We start from the raw sequence: 5,595 nt of genomic DNA, 5'->3' as shown, positions 1-5,595 counted from the left end.
AGTGAGAAGTGTTGTTTTAGCTCAGGCTCCTCCCTCCCACCCCCTTTCCTCTCCACTGCTCCCTCCCTGAAGACTCCAGGCTTCCCAGAATCTGGCTGTAAGTTCAGCCCAGCTCCAAATTCACCAAAATTTTAGAAACTGGGGAAGAACTTCCTCCTCTCCCTCTGGGGCCACAGCTGGGCTCAGCCTCTGGGACGAGGAGGGGATGGTCGCCGGATGCAGCTGGGGACCTCCTATCTGCCTGCACCTGTTCAGAGAAAGTGATTCTGGAGAGTGTGGCCCTCTTGTTCATGTTTCTTATCCCATGGGAGGTCCAGACACAGGGACAGACCTTTCCTGAAATTAGTGGAGGCTGGAGACCACCCACTACTCCAGGCTAGCCTTCACTGCCATCATCCCCGACTCCCTTCTGGGGTGTGGGACCAGGTTGGAGAGGTGTGTCAGGGCCAGAGGACACTCACTGTCCCTCCCTCCTCCGTGGTCCCTCTCACTCACTCACTTATCAAACACCTGAGCCCCAGCGTGTCCTGTCTGCATCATGGCAGCAGATGCATGGGGTCAGCTCTGGCGCTGCACACATCGGGCACGGACAGCAGACAGCTGCTTGGACTTCAGGTTCCTCACCTGGACAAATGTAGACCGTCCAAGAAGGATTCCCTGACCTCAGTGCTCCTGACATCTGGGGACCAATGCTCACTGGTGTGAGGTAGTCTGCACCTTGTCGGTTGTTGAGCAGCACTTTGGCCTCTGGATGCCAGTGACACCCCAGCTGTGGACACAGACATGTACCTCTGGCTGAGAAGCACTGCACTAGGGACTGCAGAAAATAAAGAGGGTTGGATGCTAGCGAGGCGCCTCATGCGTGCGGGGTGGGCACCCACTGAACGCTCGCCCCTTCTCTTGCTTTCTGTCCTAGTCCTTGTCATCAGTTGTTTGCCCATGGCCCCCCAGACCACGCCTCAATCTGCTTCTACCCTGGGGCTGTCTCCCAGGTGCTCCCCCCCCCCCCAGGAAGCATGCTGTGACACTCCAGGACATGTCACCAGAACTGAGGTCTTCAGGACCCTCAACAGCCCCAGTCCACAGCCACAGGCTTGGGGACCAGCCCCTTCCAGCCACCCTCCAATCCACCTACCTGTAGTCCTCATTTGATTGAAGTGAAAAAACTCAGACCTTTCTCGATGGGCATTTTTAAGTTAGTCATTGATGGGCAATTCTTGTTTTACTCTGATGTCTGCCAACGTGAGACTCAGGCAAAGACCCCAACCGAGAACTCAACCACCCACACAGCTGCCCGATGACAAGGTGGCGGCCTGGGGTTCAGAGGTCACAACTGAAGAGGGCGCTACCTGACATCCTGTTCTCCACAAACTCTGGAGACCTCAGAGTCCAGGTGACCAGGATGGGAGGGGCGGACATCTGAGGCAGACTCTCCAGCCACGACGTTGGAGAAGGAGTCCTGCTTGGGACCCTCCTCCGTGTGCTTCCTCCTCTCTGCCGCTTGGACAGGTAGCGCCACCACCTGTGACTACACGGCTCCCGGGCAAGGGTGAGCCTGCCTGATTATTCGTTTGGCCACCAAACACCCCGCTTGGTCCATGATGCTGTGACCTTGTAATTCTCCCTGTTACAAACACCTCCCTGATTTCCAGTGCCTCAGTTTCTCTGGGCCAAGTGAAGGCCTTTTCTATTATTTCAGACTCCCTGACCCTGAGCCTGACCCTGCCATACACTCTCCCGGCCTCCAATTATCAACCAATAGGAAGAGACACCGGAACAAGAGTGCCCGTGGGGTCTCGCCAACCTCCAGGGCTGCCATCTTTCTGATTCTGAGCCCTAGTGGACCACCCTGCCCTCCGGCTCCTACAGCCAGCACCACCTGTTTGGGTGGCACTGCCTGGGTCCGTCTTCATCTGTGTAGAACTAGCTAGTGCCCCTTTGTGCATGGGGAGCTCGGTGTCTAAAGAGATGGGAAATGGCGGGAGCCATGGTCTAAGCTAACTGTCCACACCCAAGCCAAGGCGTTGCATTGAGCTGCACCTCTCAACCTATATTACAGACTCTGGTGGGAATTACCAGGAGGTACTCATGATTCAGAGGTCGCCTGGCAGGTCCTTACTCCTCTGGCTAGGAGTGAGTAGAGCAGTATAGTTGCCCCCCAAAAATCCCTAGATTCTCCAGCCAAGGTTGTTCTGGTGAAAGGCAAGCCCTTGGGCATCTTCTAGCTAAGTAGAGGGGTGTCTGAGCCATGGAAAACACCACTCAGTGTCTGGAATTTGCAGTTCTGGGGAAGCTGGGACTCGGCTACAAAAGACCATTGAATAAGGCACTTGGCTTAAGAGAGTGACTTTTCAACAGGGTCTTTATTGACCTCTCTGATCCAAGCTGGTCTGGGTCAGGGGAACTGTGGCTTTGGGTTGTCCTCCAAACGGGGGGTGTTATTCCATGTGTGGTCATTCTAATGGTCTTCCTGGTGTGCTGCACCCTTTCAAAAGCTTTAAATGCACACCTGCCGCAACTGGTAACCTGACGAATGATCTAGGAATGAAGAACACAACCAGGTAACGGACCAAGAGACCCTGGTATCCTAACCTGTAAATTCCAGTCAGAGATCCAACCCAAGTCCAATATCAGCAGGAAGTGGCAGATCAGAGCGGCACTAATACCTTCATGTTTTGTCACCACTCTGAGCATTGATTGAAGGCAGGGGAGCAGTGGGTTGATACAGTTAACTCACACCACACATCAGAACCCACAGAACGCAGGCAGCGCCGGCGGCCCAGCCCACACCGCAAATCTAAACCAAGGCAGCTGTTCTCAGAGGAAACACCTGCCCAGAGACCTGATGTACACCAATCACAGGCGGCCACCTCAGCTTCAAACGCGTCCTGCCCGAGAAACAGCGCCTGCTAGCCAGTCAGACCTGTGTTCTTGTTACCTCTTCCAACTCACTGATTTTAACCCAAATCCCTTGGGAAGAGGGCTCCACGGCACAAGAGGCTCTGTGCCCCCCACCTACTAACCCATCCATGGACGGCTATCCTTTGAATGAAGATCATCAAACACGCGCTTTGATATTTCTTCATTTTCGTCACTTGATTAAACAAAAGCCCAGAGCAGCAAATACACTAAAGGACCCACACTAACAGCACCTGTGTGGGCCCAGGAGTGAGTGCTTGCTGGGAGGAGGCACCTGACGTGTGTTATCTCTGACCCCTCCAAGGTGACTTGTGTCACCCTCCTTTGCAGGTTAAGAGACTTTAGGATAAATCGAGCTACAGTAACAATTTTTAGGAGTTCATCTGAGCAAAACTGAACCCCAGTCGGGCAGTGCCAAACGGAAGTGGTCAGAGAGCAGTCCCCAGCAGGGGCTGGGCAAAAGTTTTTTCTTAGAAGGCGGAAGCCCAGGAAGGAAATTGTTTCAATGGGCGTAGAGGGCACAGTGGCAGTGCTGGGAAAGCCAAGTGAGCCGCTCATGACAGGCTGCCAGGGGCGCAGGATATGCTGACCCAGAATATGCTTCTTTGACATAATTATTTCTAAGGAACAGCAGACACAGGGAGGCTCCGGACACTTGTTGTAAGAAACATTTACAAGGAAAATTTGTGAGGACATCTCCCTCTGAGTCAGGATGACTGTGAATAACAAGAAACTGCTTGTCCAGGAAGAAGGCTCAGACTTAAGCCAGCGTAATAGCTTACCCTTTGCCGCTTTTCCTGATAACCTCCCAAAACTGCCCCATACCCTGCAAAAAAAACCCCACTTTCTTTTGTCTTTAGCTGAAGAGAGTATTTAAAGTGGCAGGGTTTGGGCCATTTGGGGGTAGTTACGTGGTTTTCCTGGGGATCTCCCACGGATCCAGAAGGAATACATGTTGTTTAAATTCCGTTTTTTTAAATCTGTCTTTTATTGGGGGTTCTCAACCAAGACCCTACGAGGGTAGAAGGAAAGTTATTTTCCTTTGGCCATCTTGAACCAAAAGAGAAACAGGAGTCTCTCTTTTCCAAGGCAGCTGGGAAAAGACTGAAGAAAGAACAGCACTAATCAAAAACACAAGGAGATATTTCTCAAGGGAGACGGTTATAACCATGGGACACGCTATTTATTGAAAACTGAAATGTGCCAGAGAAATAGGAGAATTCTTTGAAAGGAATGGCTTGATTTTAAATGTGTACAACAGGAGAAAGGAAAGAAATGAGAAATTCAAAACTCAGGAAAGCCCAGTGGGGAAGAGCAGGAGTTTGGAGACAGGGTCAAAGGCCTCCTCTCTTACCTGCAGTGTCACCTGAGACGCTCTCTTCATCCTTTCTAAGCCCTGTGTCTCCGTAAAGTGGAGATTACACGAGTACTCACCTTAAGATGTTGCTGTGAAGATTAATTGACAAAACTTATGAATAATGCTGTTAAAAACAAATTCAACCAAGTAAACTTTAAAGATCTTACTGGTTTTAGCCCTGGCCGGTTGGCTCAGTGGTAGACCATCCACCTTGAAGTCCCAGGTTCAATTCCCGGTCAGGGCACACAGCAGAAGTGACCATCTGCTTCTCCCCCATCCCCCTGCCCCTTCTCTTTTTTCTTTCTCTCTCTTACCCTCTGGCAGCCAGTGGCTCCGTTGGTTTGAGCACATCAGCCCCGGGTGTGTTGAGGATGGTGCCATGGAGCCTTTACCTTAAGCGCTAAAAATAGCTCAGTTGCGAGCATGGCCCCAGATGGACAGAGCATCAGCCCCAGTCGGGGTGGTCTGGTGGATCCTGGTCAGGCGCATGTGGGAATCTGTCTCTGTCTCCTCTCCTCTCCCTTAAAAAAAAAAAATTAGGCCCTGGCCGGTTGGCTCAGCGGTAGAGCGTCGGCCTAGCGTGCGGAGGACCCGGGTTCGATTCCCGGCCAGGGCACACAGGAGAAGCGCCCATTTGCTTCTCCACCCCTCCGCCGCGCTTTCCTCTCTGTCTCTCTCTTCCCCTCCCGCAGCCAAGGCTCCATTGGAGCAAAGATGGCCCGGGCGCTGGGGATGGCTCTGTGGCCTCTGCCTCAGGCGCTAGAGTGGCTCTGGTCGCAATATGGCGACGCCCAGGATGGGCAGAGCATCGACCCCTGGTGGGCAGAGCATCGCCCCTGGTGGGTGTGCCGGGTGGATCCCGGTCGGGCGCATGCGGGAGTCTGTCTGACTGTCTCTCCCCGTTTCCAGCTTGAGAAAAATGAAGAAAAAAAAAAAAAAAAAATTACTGGCTCTATCCAATGATTCATGAATCAAGCAACATTCAGTCCGGCTCTGAGGAGCTATGCAAAATGAGAGACTTTTATAGGTAGAAAGGACAAAAAAGTTACACCAGGCCTAAGAGACTGATAATAATGAGGTCACATTCCTTTAGGGGCCAGCAGGGATCTCTCAGGCACCTACCTGTGCTGAGCTGATGATTCCTGATAGACGGCTGTCAGGTCCCATTGCTGAGAAAGCCAGCAGCACTGTGGCTAAGACTGGGTTTGATGATGTGGGACTTAGCAAAGGCGACTCCATTTTAGGTAACAATTCTTTTTTTTTTTTTTTTTTTTGTATTTTTCTGAAGCTGGAAACTGGGAGAGACAGTCAGACTCCCG

Source organism: Saccopteryx leptura, chromosome 2 (assembly GCF_036850995.1).
Source record: "Saccopteryx leptura isolate mSacLep1 chromosome 2, mSacLep1_pri_phased_curated, whole genome shotgun sequence".
In the NCBI taxonomy this organism is placed as follows: Eukaryota; Metazoa; Chordata; class Mammalia; order Chiroptera; family Emballonuridae; genus Saccopteryx; species Saccopteryx leptura.
This window is presented reverse-complemented; position numbering follows the sequence as displayed.